Source organism: Mixophyes fleayi, chromosome 1, assembly GCF_038048845.1.
Source record: "Mixophyes fleayi isolate aMixFle1 chromosome 1, aMixFle1.hap1, whole genome shotgun sequence".
Taxonomy (NCBI): Eukaryota; Metazoa; Chordata; class Amphibia; order Anura; family Limnodynastidae; genus Mixophyes; species Mixophyes fleayi.
In genome coordinates, this window is record NC_134402.1 from 20,040,656 (window position 1) to 20,058,318 (window position 17,663).

The window sequence follows — 17,663 nt, forward strand, 5'->3', positions numbered from 1 at the left end:
TGGGCCACATTGAAAGACGACGAGTTGGTTTGGGCCGCAGCACATAAGATACACTAACAATAACGATAGCTGATCATCCAAAAAACCATAGAAAACATAGTTAACATATATATATATATGAGAAAAAAAGTGATATATATATATATATATATATATATATATATATATCACTTTTTTTCAAATCCCCCTATACTTACCTTTCAATCGCCCTGTTCAAAAAAATCCTCTCTAGTTATTATACTATAATCACTTTTTGTACTGTTTCAAAGCAATATCAATAAAGTGCATTTAAGCCAGGCATTGTATATCAGGGTGCCCTGACCAGGCCTGCGGTACCTGACATATACATCACTGTGACCCCAAATTGTGACCTGTTTTGCTAATTACACCACTATGTTAGTTAAGGGATAGCAACTTATAATGGGCCAAAGAGAATAATATATAATGCCCCATTAGTATTACAAGTAGAAGTATGTAGCAGGGAGTTAAGGTCCATGATGCTCCAGGACCAGGTGACTTTTATTCACTGGTCAGCGTCCCTTGAAATAATAAAAAAAATCCCCCTTAACTTACCTTTTAATCGGCTTGTTCTCCTGTCCTCTTCTCTTCTTTTCTCCAATTCTGTGCTGCTGATTGTTCTTCTCACGTGGGTGACTCCTCTGTGCTGCGTTCCGCAATGGATGTTGGGTGTGATGACATCACGCCCGACATTCACTGCGAGCACCGCACGGAGGAGGAGACAGGGGAGGGAGCTGGAGTACCAGCTGACGTGACCACGTGACCGCAAGGTAAGTATGTTCTTTTCTTTTTTTGCAGGATTTTTTTTCCCATTAACAGCGTTGCCCCCTTGCCACAACCAAAATTCATGCTGGGCCACATTTACAGGCGTGCTGGGCCGCATGTGGCCTGCGGGCTGTGGGTTGGACAACCCTGCTATAAAACATGTGTTGCCATTCATGCCTACAGCATATTAAAGAAGCTGTGGTCCCTCACATACTACCACTGTAACCCATATATAAAACATGTATAATATGCAAGTTATAGTTTATCTACCGCTATTCTTCCCCTATACCCCACTAGATATTTAAGCATATAATATATCTATTATAAACAGACTTGCTTTATTAAAAGAGGAAGAATATTGCGTGTAAGGACCTGGCTATACTTAATGCCAGCATGTTCAACACGGGTAATAGCCCCATTAATCGATTGGACAAACAAAAAATTTAAATAAAACGATTATCGGACGACAGGACAATAGAGCTTTTCACTAAAGGGCAGTTTTACTAAAGGATAGTTTGGTGAAACCGCCGGTTTTTGGAGATTTCCTAAAGCCCAAACCGACATTAAAACTGGCAGAATTGACATTTTTCAAAACCACCACTTTACAAATCCCTATCCCGATTTTAATAATGATGAACATACAAACCGCCGTAATTATTAAGCTGGGGTTTGCAAAACCGCTGCAAAACCACCATCCAAACGGTCAAAATAAAAGAGGTGGTTGTGAGTGGCGAGATTGGTCAAACTTACTTAAAACCGCCATTCAAAAGTTTTTCTTAGCTGTTTGATCTATTTTACCATTCAGAACATAAGAGGAAGCACCACTGACATTTAAATTATTGTGACAATCACCATTTATTGATTAAGGGACAAAATTAATTTATAATTAATTTATGGGGAATTTTTTTATTTTAAGGGGACACTTATCGCATTATATTAAAGGGGAAATGTGAATATATAATAATATTAACTGGTTGTTAATGGTGGATATAATTATTTATGTTGCACAATTTGGCATTACATAGTACCCGAATAATATAATTAGTAGTAATAATTTTAAATTCATTTTGCCCTCCGGGCACTAGGAAACCCCCCCTCAGTTTGCTTATGTGGGTGGTTCCAGGTACAGAGGGTGTGTAATGTGCATTGTAATCAGTGCAGCAGCGGAACTAGTGAGCTATGGGCCCCGGTGTAAAGAAGTGCTATTTTTGATGACTAGCGATGTCAGAGAGTGACAAAGATAATATTACATTTCACAGCTTTTCACACTACATATCTTTTATAATAATCATTTTTTCAAATTGTTCATATTTTGGTTGTTTTTACATAATTTGTTGTTCGGGGGAAAAAATTAAAAAAAAAAATAAATTGTGTAACAAATTCCAAAATCTTTTCCAACTGTTAAGTTTAAAATCCTGATATTGAATATTTTTTTCTAAATTGTTTTGCTTATCTGTAGTCCTTCCTAGCAGCCAGGGGGATTTATCAGCTTCTAAAGGAAAATGCTAAAGAACGACTGGAACATGAATATGAAGAGAATCTTGATGAAAAATCTAATTATTTTAAAAAATGTGCTGAATTGAAATGGAAATATCCAACTCGAAGTGTTAGATCTTGTAGCTAATTTGTATTATTTCATATATTGTAGCCAACTGGACTATAACATACGCATATAAGTTATTTTCTTGCAATTAATGAGCACCTTTTCTGCTAGATTCAGCCTGCAAACCATTTACTTATTTTTAGATAAATGAATCAATTATGGGTTCAGTTGGTTAACACTATGCTGTAAGATACTTATTAAGCAAAGACTGTTTAAACCTTACTAGTATAAGGGCTAGATTCAGGGCCCTCTTAACAACATCTTGGGCCCCCGGGCACAGCAGTGCACCGGTGCCCCTATATATACATATATATATATATACAAAAATAAAAAATATTTTATATATGGGCCCTGCAGACCAGGGGGGCCCGTCGGAAGCAGCAAGAAAAAAACCTGAAAAAAAAAAAAAAGACAATACTTACCTTGCGGTCAGCTGGCGATCCGGGTCCCTCCATGGTCTCCCCCTCCGTCGCGCTTCGGAATGGATGTCGGGTGGGCATGATGACGTCACTCCCGACATGCACTGCAAGCGCCGTACGGCCCTGGCTAGATTTATCAAATCTTGCAAAATAGAAAAGTGGAGGTGTTGCCCGGAGCAACCTATCAGATTCTAGCTATCATTTATCTTATACATTCTAGAACATGATAAATTGAATCTGATTGGTTGCTATGGGCAACACCTCCACTTTTCCTTTTCAGACGGTTTGATAAATCTTTACTTCTAGTCTAGTTCAAAGTTTCCGTCTGAGACAGCAACAAACAGCTTTCAGTGGAAAAGTCCCACCTCAAATTAGGAAGTTACCCCTCTGTTGTTGTGTGTCTGTTTTATTTTTAATACAGGCACAAAAGTAATAAAGCATCTTTTAGCAAAGAGGTATTTTGTTGCTCGGTCTGGTGGGTGAATCTGTGCTGTATGGATGGACAGATAAGAAAAAATCACAATCATGTGTCGAAATCACAGTATTAAAGTGATCAACAAGAAACACAAATAGAGTATATTTTAAATTGTTCAAGATTTTGCGAAGTTCCTCAGAGATTTTTAAAACGACAAACCGGTCCTCATTTTCCATGTCTTTATCTAGACATATAATATAAAACAAGTGCAAACTTTAGCATTTGTAAGTCAATGGGTTAAATTTACTAAACTGTAGGTTTGAAAAAGTGGAGATGTTGCCTATAGGAACCAATCAGATTCTAGTTATCATTTATTTAGCACATTCGAAAAAATGTCAGCTAGAATCTGTTTGGTTGCTATAGGCAACATCTCCACTTTTTCAAACCCCCAGTTTAGTAAACCCCCAGTTTAGTAAACACACCCCAATGTATTTAATATTTTAAAATGAAAAAACATTCAATGATACTTTGCTGTAAACAAGCGTTCAACTAATTCTCTGCTTAGGCTCCTAACTTTAATTTTAATGGAATAAAAAGAAATTGCTCTTTGAAAGGTGATTGTGAAAGCCCAAATTTTGCAGAAGGATTTTGAAAAAAAAAGGTTATCCAGATAGAATATTAAATGCTGCTTTGAGTCAAGCGAGACTTACTGATACAGAAATATTGTTGGAACCGAAAAAGCAAATACGAAACGAGAGACTGCAAATTGTATAACTTACATATCAAAATTTAACAATAGGTATCGGGTGTTCGAGAGGATAATTCAGAGAAATGATTTATTATTGATTATTTTACTACAAGATTCAGTGCTCAGCAGTATGTTAGAAAACAAACCTTGTGTCATATTTAAAAGAAACAAAAGCCTAACAAGTATTTTAGCACCTAGATGTTTTGGGAGAAAAATGGATCCAAACAAAATGAAACTACATGGCGACCCTCAAAACCGTGAAGGTGCTTAAAACGTAACACGACAAGATGTGACTATATTTATAAAAAGACCCGACAAATTGTTTCCACTGTAACACAAACAATTTAAAATAAAATAATTAATCAACTGTCAACAACATACTTACCTACTCCCGGAAACTGGGGTGTGACTGGAAGGCAGGAGGGGGCGGGGTGCGGCCAATCGAGTAATTTTGGCCCCTCCCGCGAAACACATAATTTACATTGCGGGGGCAGGGCCAAAATGACATGATTGGCCACGCCCCGCCCCCTCCCGCCCTCCAAAATGGCGCGATTCTCGGTGAATTCCGGGATGCGGGAGAAATGCCAGCTCTCGCGGGAGCCCGGGAGACTAACCCGAATTTCGGGAATCTCCCGGACTTTCCGGGAGAGTTGGCAAGTATGGTCAACAATAAGGTTAAAACGCTGATTTCGAGATGGAGGGCCTGAGTCATTTAAGTACGTATCTGCTTTCTTTTGAGCGTATCGTCTACAAAAAGCATCTGCGCATGCGCAGAACTGGGACATACATCCATCAACGAAGGCAAGCCCGCTGCGCATGCGGACACAAAGGACGCTTATTACGGTCTATGATTTCAGGGAGTAAATGAGGAGAGGAGGGGACGTGTGGCCATACTTATTTTACAATGAGGGCATTCCCATGCAGCAACATCCAAGTCAGGTTCAGGCGCATGCACGAGCAAGCGGGGTTCCAGGTGTAAAGTCTGCACCTGCTAGGGGTCTAGTTTAAATCCCAGCTATCAATCGTACACAGATACACACTGCGTGTCATCTAATGGAATTGTGAACTTTGCCCTTAACACCTGCATACACTCATCTCATTAAACGCCACTATATTGAGACCCATTGGACAATGCTCATTACATTGCCATTTCTTCCACCACTACAAGATCTTTGCTTTTTTTGTTCCTTTTTTGTTCCTTTGTTTACTCATACATTTATACCATATTAATGTACCACAGTTTCTCCAAGTGTTCCCAATGGGTTTTTTTTATTATTATTAGTTATTTTTTTTACTTTTTTGTTGATTTCACTCCTTACATTTCCTGCCAGTTTTCCCAACGCATTTATATTTTTGTGCTCCTTTTTTTTTTAACAACAAATTATTGTGATTTTGTTTTCCAGTTACTTAATGAGTCTGACAAGCCCACTTGCAGGTCTAAGTATAAGTACAATCTTTCTTCTATAAACAGCTGAAAAAGTTTACAAGTCATGATGTAATGTCATTTTTGGACCCCTTCATCCTTCTCTCTCACATATTTAGTGTGTCTTTGAAATGGCTGCTGCCTTATGTAGCAGAGCAGGAGGGCAACAGCCGTCAACACCTCAAAAACCAACAACTCTAGGAGCGTGTCTTCAGACCATGTATGAGCATCTTTGGGATTTCTGGTGCGGAGGTGGTCCGTAGCTATTGGCTCCCGTCGCGTGTCATCGCGGACATACTGCGCATGTGCAATGTGCAATATCCCGATAGCAATACCGACATTGACTAAACTGTTGGCGCTATTGCATTTTTGCGCCACTGGCTCGTTACAGACAACAGTAGGGGTTGCGGCAGTAGTCTTTCAGCCGTGCGCTGAAGGTTGCTCTGGGAGCAATGTTGTCCTGGCTTAAGCAATTCATCCATCTGCCACTCGATGAGGAGTCCCTTGTGCCAATAAAATAGCAGTTTGCCACCATAGCCAGCTCCCCACATGTCATAGGGGCAGTAGATGGAAATGTAGCCCTGGTCCTGTTGGGTGGGAATGCTTCAATTTATTTGAATCGGAAGCATTTCCACTCGATAAATGTCCAGGCTATATGTGATGTGTCTCTCCTCATTCAAGACCAGGTAGCTGTGTGACCAGGGAGTACACATGATTTCTTTGCCTTCCAGTAATCAGGGATATGGCAAAGATTGCAATAGAGGCAAGGGGGTGCAAGGACACATGGTGACGTGTGGCTATTAGGTATTATCTATTTCTATATTTTAAATTATTTATAATATTACTTTTTTGCTCAAAAAACCCTTGCAATATGCTGTACTTGGAACTGGGAACCAGACCATAATTTCATAATATGTACACTGTTGGCAACATATTGCATGTAGCAGTGGCAATTTTTATAGGCTTTTTTCTTAAGGATACTGGCAGATTAGCATGGAAAAGTCAAATATGTTTCTCCTTTATTTTTAAGTGTGATGTTTACCTAGATATACCACATGGCCATTTAAAATTTAAAACGTACCTCCCCTCTTTGTTTTTTGATCCTCTTTGCTTCTCTGAATGAATCCGCCTGCTATCTTGACTTACCAAATGTGGCACCTTTTGTAATCCAACATTTTATGTTCTCATCTTTGTTTTTTGTGGCTAGTAGTTTGTCATTAATATTTTGCTCTTTGCCTTTCTTGTCACCCCTTATATGAGACAACGCGTTCCCTTTTCGCCCTTGGCTCCTCACTCCTATTTTGAATCCATACATGAAGCAGGAAGTCTCCTACAACTTGGCACATACAGGCACTAGATCGGTTGGAAAGTGGGTAGTTGACCTGATTCCCCTGTCTCGACCGGTCTGGTGGTTCTCTTATGTATGTGCCGAGAACCATATGTGATATCATTGCTCTGTGTGTGGTGTTTCATACCATCACTATTAGGACTTGAATTCCTTGGGTGGAAGCGGCCGAGGTTGCTGGCCAATGAGGTGGAAGGAGTGGACCCAAGCCCTCCTGACCCTGGTAATTCGGCCACAAGATTATGCCCATGCCACATACTTTGCCTGGAAGTCATTATTGGTTTTTGTAAAGAAAAAAATATGAACACAAATGTAAAGTATAACATCAAATTGTTTTTTTATTTCCAAAGTTTAAATTCACGAAAAAAAAAAGGAAATGGACACGTGCGCTAATACGGGTGAAAAATGAAAATTATTTGGATTTGCGTGGCCTTGCTGGGAATTTTTAGGGTGTTTTGGGATGCACCTGGCTTCTGGTTACCTGTGATGTTGAAGGCAGCAGCGCGGAAGAAGTAGAGGCCAGTGGACCAGCAGATGGTAGGATGCAGCAGAGAGTGGAGATGCAGCAGATGTTGATTAAGTGCTCGGGGAGCAGAGATGACAAAGGGGACAGAGATTGGTAAGTATGGTATTGGCAAAATATGGGTTGACTTCCAAAATAGTGGTGTTGTGATAGATGTTGTTTGTGGTAAAATTGATTTCTGGGAAACAAATCAATTTAGCCTGGAGAGGGAATTGGTGCTGAATTGTAAAACTGGTGAGGGTAAGGATGTTGCATTTGGGTAGAATTTTGTGGCAGAGACTCTGGTGTGGTGAAGTAGGGACGATGGACTGGACTGCAAGTTGGGGAGAAATGGGAAGGAAAGGATACTTGGGAAATTGTTGCTGCGGGTTTGTAATAATATATTGGGTAATAAGATCAGTTAGATGGATGTAAGTAGGGTTTATAGTGGTCAAGTTACTGTGTGTGTGTGTGTGTGTGTGTGTGTGTGTGTGTGTGTGTGTGTGTTTGTGTGTGTGTGTGTGTGTGTGTGTGTGTGTGTGTGTGTTTGTACTGAAAAAGCTAGCTTACTGTATCCACCAGCATATATATGACTTTTATTTTTGTTTCTTTGGGCCAAATAATTTACATATAGCTAAAAGCTATAATCCACTGCTGGTGTGAGAGGCTCCAAGAGGAGTGAGCTTCATCTGGTGTCAATGAGGCCCTTTCCTTGCACCATGGCATCATTAATAAAGGAAAATGCAGTGGTCTCAAAGGGACTAAGGTCAGAAGGAACTGGGGACAACCGCCTGTTGCAAAAGTCTGCCCTACCTCAACTTGTCCTTTAGGCCACACTTAAAGTCTTGCCACCTGAGAGAAAAGTTCCAGGAAAACAATGTTGAAAATAAAAACAATTCTTTCCCTCAGTGTTTAAAATAAATATCTCTTAATTAGTGGGCCACATTGCCAAAATAACCTTTTTTTAACCTCAGACACCTTGCGCCTTATAGGAGCCACGGCATTGACCTGCATCATTATTTCCTCCCAAATTCTATGTCTTGACAGTGCTGAGAGCTGGTGACTGGTGGAGTGTAGCCTCTCCATCACCAGCTGAACAAGGATTCTTATTTTTTGCTGGGTGAAATTTTACTTCCTCCGCTTAGTTCCTGCAGCGGAGGAGCCACAGGCCTGACTTGATCCTGCCTGTTCGGGCTCAGACATTACCTATAAATGTAAACCATAAAGCATTCATTAGCCACTCTCCTTACATTCCATGTAAAGTGTCAAACATAGGGACTGGTACTTACCAATAATTCCAATGTTGGCTATCAAGGCATGCTGGCACTTTGGGAATCACAAGTGCCAGTATAATCTGGCACCCAGAGTTCAAGTTCTGCGATGCCTGCCCTCTTTTGGTGATGTTTAATATTTTATTTAGACCCCATTAGTAGAAAAATCTGTAAAGAAAGAAATACACATACTCTGTTCCCATGGAAACAGTCCATATGCTTACAGATGTTTGTAAGGATCACGACATGTCCTAGCCTTCCAACTAATGATTATCAGCAGCAGTTCTATTTCAAATATCAGAAGAGATTCAAATGTGCGTAATGGTTTTAATTAGGATAAAACATTTGTTTGAGTGGGGTTATCCTGTAATATTTTGTTGTATTTGCAACATTATGGACTGAAGTGCATCAAAGTTTCCAAATCATGGGCCTGATTCATTAAGGATCTTAACTTGAGAAACTTCTTATTTCAGTCTCCTGGACAAAACCGTGTTGCAATGCAAGGGGTGCAAATTAGTATTCTTTTTTGCACATAAGTTAAATACTGACTGTTTTTTCATGTAGCGCACAAATATCAACTTTAAATTTCAGTGTTCAAATAAGCTATCAAGTATTTGTGTGCTACATGAAAAAACAGTCAGTATTTGACTTATGTGCAAAACAGAAAACTAATTTGCACCCCTTGCATTGTAACACGGTTTTGTCCAGGAGACTGAAATAAGAAGTTTCTCAAGTTAAGATCTCTAATGGCCCCATGTTCCACAGGCAGTTGTATTTACAATTTATCAGACAAAATGACTGGAGGGAGACTCTCTGCGTCATTGTTTAATCATTGTGCACTTAAACAGTAAGTAATGCTTATTCCCACTATTATCTAGTAAGATGTATTTTAGATCCATTTAAAATTGTCCATGACTTTTAGTACTTTGTTATATATATATATATATATATATATATATATATATATATATATATTTATTTAATATCTGACTCACAATCGAAAGTGATAAACAGGAGATGTGACAGAAGCATCCTAAATTGTTTGCATGCCTTATTCTGAAAAGAACATGGTGTAAAATTGAATGCAATGTAGAAAATTGATGTTAGATGAATAAAAAGTAGATATAACGGGCCTGACTCATTAAGAGGAGTAATGCAAAAAAAGGAGTAACTTTGCATCTCAGCAAAACCATTTTGCATTGGAGGGGGCGTAAATTTAAAATTGGAGACAGATTTATAGTTGAGGTAGGGCATGTCCTAGATCAACTTTAAAATCCAGTGTAAAAGTAAAGCTATCATGTACTTGTGTGTTACATGACAAGAAAGACAGTATTTTCTTTATGTGCAAAATAACAAACTAATTTGCAACCCTTTATCAATAAGGAGAAAAGAGAGCGTGTTTTTCTTGAGGCACTCTAATGACAATGGTATCATATTAAAATTAAAATCTTTATTATAACATATTAAAATCAAAGCAAACTCTATTGAAATTTCTTCATATTCCAAATGAAAGAAACTTGTAGCGAAAAATTAAAAAATGAATATCAACTGATGATCAAAAAGAAAATCTGTTAAAATAGGCAGTGTTGTGCTTCCTAGCCGTGATGCTGTTCTAATGAAAGTAAGACTAATTATACATCATTCATATGTAGTATTACCATTTGTTAATTATAATTTGCAAATACAAATGTATTGCTCAGACATCCATTTAAATAAAAGACAATCCTTGACCCCTATTAAATCAGTCTCTTTCAAAAGTTATTTGTCTCTCATTTTTATTCTTGCTCTTAATATTAGTTGTGGATTTTCCTTTGAAATTGTATCCTTTTATATATATGCGCTGAAACTGCATTCAAGGTAAGTCACCCTAATAACACAGTTTTCCCAGAATCCCCATATACTGAAAGAGATTCCTTCAAAATCCCAATGTACTGAGAGAGATTCTTTTAGAACCCAAACCCATATACCAGCACCCACTTAGTTGGTGCAATATGGTGTCTTATTATAATTTAGTGAAGATAGAACGTTTTTCTTCTATTTCAAATTATTATTTTGCTTATAAATTTGTAGAGCAATAGATTTTCATAGCATTGTGCTCCTAATTAAATTACTGCACCTAGTATAGGATCCATTTCTGTCTCATCTGTATTATTTGACAGTCTCGTTAACTGGGTTTACTTGCCTAGTTTATGCATGTGTATCTCAATATGCAGCCTTATATTTATCATATACCTAAATCGCTCATTTAGAAAATTCTAAATCCACATATAGTACCTCTGATTTTGACTCATCTGAAGGTGAAATGTCTGATCATTAATGTGTCAATAGAGATGATCCCACACTAATTAGGGGTTTTTTAGGGTCAGGCATCAGAAACAGGTGGAGGCTCAGTCAAAACAGGAAGATACTAAGGGGTGAGAATAAATTTAAGAGAAAGGAAGTGAAAGCAGATGGAAGAACAAGAGAACCTTCAGTCATCCTGAAGGAACTACAGATGGACTCAGTATTAGAAGTAGAGATGGGCGGGTCCGGTTCTCCGAGAACCGAACCCACCCGAACTTTGGGTATCCGAGTACCGAGCTGAGCAGCTCGGTACTCTCCCGCCCATTCCGAATCCAAATCGAGGCCGAACGTCATTGTGACGTCGTCGGATCTCGGGACTCGGTTCTCGCGATACTTCAACTTTATAAATACACGCCTCCACAGCAATCCATCGCCATTTGACAGAGGGAGAGAGCAGGGTGTAGTCATAGGCTAATTAGAGCAGGGACAGAGAATACCATATTGTTCTTGCAATTGCTCTAACCAAAATCGCTAGTGCAGAGAGGAGGATAGAGGTTTATTATTTTTTCTTCATATTTGGCACTCCCCAGCGCTTTTGGGGTGTCCCCCATAATTGTGCATTAATATTTCTGGCTGTCAAAAGTCATATCTGTCAGCATTATCTACTAAATAATTTGTAGCACACCTCAGTGTTTTTGGGGTGTCCTCCCTAATTGTGCATTAATATTTCTGGCTGTCAAAAGTCATATCTGTCAGCAGTATCTACTCAATAATTTTTAGCACTCCTCAGTGTTTTTGGGGTGTCCTCCCTAATTGTGCATTAATATTTCTGGCTGTCAAAAGTCATATCTGTCAGCAGTATCTACTCAATAATTTGTAGCACTCCTCAGTGTTTTTGGGGTGTCCTCCCTAATTGTGCATTAATATTTCTGGCTGTCAAAAGTCATATCTGTCAGCAGTATCTACTCAATAATTTGTAGCACTCCTCAGTGTTTTTGGGGTGTCCTCCCTAATTGTGCATTAATATTTCTGGCTGTCAAAAGTCATATCTGTCAGCAGTATCTACTCAATAATTTTTAGCACTCCTCAGTGTTTTTGGGGTGTCCTCCCTAATTGTGCATTAATATTTCTGGCTGTCAAAAGTCATATCTGTCAGCAGTATCTACTCAATAATTTGTAGCACTCCTCAGTGTTTTTGGGGTGTCCTCCCTAATTGTGCATTAATATTTCTGGCTGTCAAAAGTCATATCTGTCAGCAGTATCTACTCAATAATTTTTAGCACTCCTCAGTGTTTTTGGGGTGTCCTCCCTAATTGTGCATTAATATTTCTGGCTGTCAAAAGTCATATCTGTCAGCAGTATCTACTCAATAATTTGTAGCACTCCTCAGTGTTTTTGGGGTGTCCTCCCTAATTGTGCATTAATATTTCTGGCTGTCAAAAGTCATATCTGTCAGCAGTATCTACTCAATAATTTTTAGCACTCCTCAGTGTTTTTGGGGTGTCCTCCCTAATTGTGCATTAATATTTCTGGCTGTCAAAAGTCATATCTGTCAGCAGTATCTACTCAATAATTTGTAGCACTCCTCAGTGTTTTTGGGGTGTCCTCCCTAATTGTGCATTAATATTTCTGGCTGTCAAAAGTCATATCTGTCAGCAGTATCTACTCAATAATTTTTAGCACTCCTCAGTGTTTTTGGGGTGTCCTCCCTAATTGTGCATTAATATTTCTGGCTGTCAAAAGTCATATCTGTCAGCAGTATCTACTCAATAATTTTTAGCACTCCTCAGTGTTTTTGGGGTGTCCTCCCTAATTGTGCATTAATATTTCTGGCTGTCAAAAGTCATATCTGTCAGCAGTATCTACTCAATAATTTGTAGCACTCCTCAGTGTTTTTGGGGTGTCCTCCCTAATTGTGCATTAATATTTCTGGCTGTCAAAAGTCATATCTGTCAGCAGTATCTACTCAATAATTTTTAGCACTCCTCAGTGTTTTTGGGGTGTCCTCCCTAATTGTGCATTAATATTTCTGGCTGTCAAAAGTCATATCTGTCAGCAGTATCTACTCAATAATTTTTAGCACTCCTCAGTGTTTTTGGGGTGTCCTCCCTAATTGTGCATTAATATTTCTGGCTGTCAAAAGTCATATCTGTCAGCAGTATCTACTCAATAATTTGTAGCACTCCTCAGTGTTTTTGGGGTGTCCTCCCTAATTGTGCATTAATATTTCTGGCTGTCAAAAGTCATATCTGTCAGCAGTATCTACTCAATAATTTTTAGCACTCCTCAGTGTTTTTGGGGTGTCCTCCCTAATTGTGCATTAATATTTCTGGCTGTCAAAAGTCATATCTGTCAGCAGTATCTACTCAATAATTTTTAGCACTCCTCAGTGGTTTTGCGCTCAGAATGGATTCAAAGCAGTCCACATATGATCTAAATGAGCAACCAGGTTCTGTCACCAGTCCTGATGTTAGTGTTCCCAGTACGTCATCTGGCCAAGGCGATGTCAAACAACAGAGTGTTTTCAAATTAGTGCAAAAAACAAAAACCAAAAAAAAATTTACTGTATTGAAGCGAAAAAGAAGTGTAACTGAGCAAAAGTTAAGTGACGATAAAAAAAAAATTGCAAGCATGCCATTCTACACACGCAGTGGCAAAGAGAGAATGAGGCCTTCACCTTTGGCTATTAGTGGCAGATCCCAAAAAGTTACCCAGGCTACAATTGGTGCACAACTACTGTTACGCGTCAAAGCTGAGCTGCAAGATACCAGTGAGGCATTACAGGAGAATATTTGCTCTGATTCACAAATGACAACAATCCCTGTGGAGAGTCCATCCAACAGTGGGATGTCTAATCGTGAGCATTCTGCTGATGTGTGCCTTAATAGCCCGAGTGTAGCCGTTGATACCCAAATTGAGGATGCCACTTTGGAATTAGAAGAGGATGAGGGGGAGATTTGTGTAGGCGACGAGGGCGCTAATGAGGATGTTGATGAGGATGAGGTTGTTTGTGTAAGTCCTGCACCAGTGGCAGCAGTTCTGGCACGTGACAAGAAAAAGGCCATTGTCATGCCTGGGCATAAAACAAAAAAATCCACTTCTTATGTGTGGAATTATTTCTACCCAAATCCAGACAACAATTGTATAGCCATTTGTAGTGTATGTGAAGCCACAGTCAGTCGAGGGAGGGACCTTAACCATCTTGGAACCTCGTCTATGTTACGCCATTTAACGAGAGTTCATGGCAAAGTGTTGGGAAAAGCTGAAAGTTCTTCCCAAAAGAATACAAGCACTCCCTCATCAGCTAAGACCCTCCGCTCACCGACATACCGACGGCTACAAAATACACCCACCACACCATCCTCATCAATATCCTCAGTAGCGCTCGGAGTTAGCCCGGCATCCCACTTAAGGCTGGATGACTCCGGCACTATTATTGATTCCTCTGAAGAAAGCGTTAGTCCTGCTGCTGCTGTTGCTGCTGCTGGGGGTGAATCGTCATCCCAGAGGCAGGTGAATAAAATGAGCAGTCCTACATTTCAGCAATTAACTGTGAAACAATCATTTGCGAGGGGAAGCAAATATGACAGCAGTCACCCAGTCGCCAAGCGAATCACAGACGCCATGGCTGCAATGTTAGTGTTAGATCTGCGTCCAATCTCCACAATAAACGCAGCTGGTTTTTCACAGTTAATTGAGGTTTTGTGTCCGCGTTACAGAATTCCATCGCGACACCATTTCTCCCGTAAAGCTATTCCACAACTATACCAAAAAGTGTGTAAAAATGTAGAGATTGCGCTGAAAAATGCCATTCTGCCCACTGTTCACTTAACCACAGATATGTGGACAAGTGGAAGTGGCCAAACCAAAGACTATATGACTGTGACAGCCCACTGGGTTGGTCATTCACCTTCACCAGCAGGAACAGCAGCAGCATGTACACCACTACGTAACATTTGTCACAGGCAGGCCACTCTTTGTATCACCGGCTTCACTAACAGGCATACGGCTGACAATTTGTTACGCAAACTGAGAGATGTGATTGATGCATGGCTTATACCACTCGGACTCTCCCCAGGGTATGTCATTTCAGATAACGCCAACAATATAGTGCGAGCATTACAGCTGGGTGATTTCCAACATATTCCCTGTTTTGCTCACACCATCAACTTGGTGGTGCAGAGCTTCCTACGAAATAACCGTGAGGTGCAGGAGATGCTTTCGGTGGCCCGTAAAATTTCAGGCCATTTCAGGCATTCAGCCACAGCATGTAGGAGATTACAGCAGCTCCAAGAGCAGTTTAACTTGCCCTGCCACCAACTTAAGCAAGAGGTGGTAACTCGGTGGAATTCCACCCTGTACATGCTTCAGAGGATGGAGGAACAGCGCAAAGCCATCCAAGCATATTGCACAAGTCATGACATTGGGAAAGGAGGGGGGATGTATTTCACTCTTGCACAGTGGGGAATCCTTTCAGTGCTGTGCAAGGTGCTGAAACCATTTGAAGTTGTGACATGTGAGGTCAGTGCAGACTCTGCTAGTTTGAGCCAAGTCATTCCTTTAATTAGACTATTGGAAAAGCAGCTTGAGAAAATGAAGGAGGAGCTGAAAGCAAGCAATTCAGCAAAGTATGTTGGCCTTGTCGATCAAGTACTTAATTCGCTTCACAATGATCCTCGAGTTATTAAGATCTTGAACTCGGATCAGTACGTTTTGGCCACTGTGCTTGATCCAAGGTTTAAAACCTACATTGAGTCTTTACTTGTAAATGAGCGAGATGTGAACTTTTGCAAGGAGCTATTGCTCAGCAAGTTGGCCGCTGAACTGGGCCTCGGCTTGACGACGTGTCCTCCTTCACTTTCTCAAGCTGTTGCTCGTAAAAAATTAAATTTCCAAAAAAGAAGCAGGGAAGACACAGGGGGCAGACGAGAACAATTTAACATCTGGGCTGGTTTGAAGGATTTTTCAAAAAAAAGTGTCACTTTGCCCATAAGTCCATCCAATATGAGTATAAACATGCAAAGGATGGTGGAGGATTACTTTCAAGAGGTAGTTGATATGGAAATGTCAGACAGTCCCTTTCCTTACTGGGAAGAAAAGCAAGCCATTTGGAAACCCATGTACAAACTTGCTTTGCAATACCTAAGCTGCCCACCCTCCAGTGTGTACTCTGAACGAGTGTTCAGCACAGCAGGGAACTTAGTCAGTGATCGCCGTAGAAGGTTACTTCCCAAAAATGTGGAGAAAATGATGTTTATAAAAATGAACTACATCTTCCACGAGGAAGGCCTTCACCATCCAAGACATCCAAGCACTGACTGTTCTCTAATGGCGGATTCAAGCGGCGATGAATTGATAGTCTGTGATGATGACGTACACACTGATGAGGGTGAGGATGAAGCTGAAGATGATGCCGATAACATCTTTTTAAAACTTTCTATGTAAGTGTAGGGTGCAATCTACCCCCAAAGAGGAAAGGGACTTGTGGCATTTCCATATCACATACCATCTTGAAAGGCTGCTGTTAGGGCAATTTATCCTTAAGGGTAGGGTGTCATAGACAGAGTGACCCTAAACTGGCTTTGTCCATTTTTCATAATATTGTACAGTCTATAATGGCTGAATTTTTTAGTATTTTATACAAGTGGAGGGGGGCCTAGAGAGACAGAAACCAAACTGGCTTTCTCCATGTCAATTAATATTGTACAGTCTATAATGGCTGAATTTTTTGGTATTTTATACAAGTGGAGGGGGGCCTAGAGAGACAGAGTGACCCCAAACTGTCTTTCTCCATGTCAATTAATATTGTACAGTCTATAATGGCTGAATTTTTTAGTATTTTATACAAGTGGAGGGGGGCCTAGAGAGACAGAAACCAAACTGTCTTTCTCCATGTCAATTAATATTGTACAGTCTATAATGGCTGAATTTTTTGGTATTTTATACAAGTGGAGGGGGGCCTAGAGAGACAGAGTGACCCCAAACTGTCTTTCTCCATGTCAATTAATATTGTACAGTCTATAATGGCTGAATTTTTTAGTATTTTATACAAGTGGAGGGGGGCCTAGAGAGACAGAAACCAAACTGTCTTTCTCCATGTCAATTAATATTGTACAGTCTATAATGGCTGAATTTTTTGGTATTTTATACAAGTGGAGGGGGGCCTAGAGAGACAGAGTGACCCCAAACTGTCTTTCTCCATGTCAATTAATATTGTACAGTCTATAATGGCTGAATTTTTTAGTATTTTATACAAGTGGAGGGGGGCCTAGAGAGACAGAAACCAAACTGTCTTTCTCCATGTCAATTAATATTGTACAGTCTATAATGGCTGAATTTTTTGGTATTTTATACAAGTGGAGGGGGGCCTAGAGAGACAGAGTGACCCCAAACTGTCTTTCTCCATGTCAATTAATATTGTACAGTCTATAATGGCTGAATTTTTTAGTATTTTATACAAGTGGAGGGGGGCCTAGAGAGACAGAGTGACCCCAAACTCTCTTTCTCCATGTCAATTAATATTGTACAGTCTATAATGGCTGAATTTTTTAGTATTTTATACAAGTGGAGGGGGGCCTAGAGAGACAGAAACCAAACTGGCTTTCTCCATGTCAATTAATATTGTACAGTCTATAATGGCTGAATTTTTTGGTATTTTATACAAGTGGAGGGGGGCCTAGAGAGACAGAGTGACCCCAAACTGTCTTTCTCCATGTCAATTAATATTGTACAGTCTATAATGGCTGAATTTTTTAGTATTTTATACAAGTGGAGGGGGGGCTAGAGAGACAGAAACCAAACTGGCTTTCTCCATGTCAATTAATATTGTACAGTCTATAATGGCTGAATTTTTTGGTATTTTATACAAGTG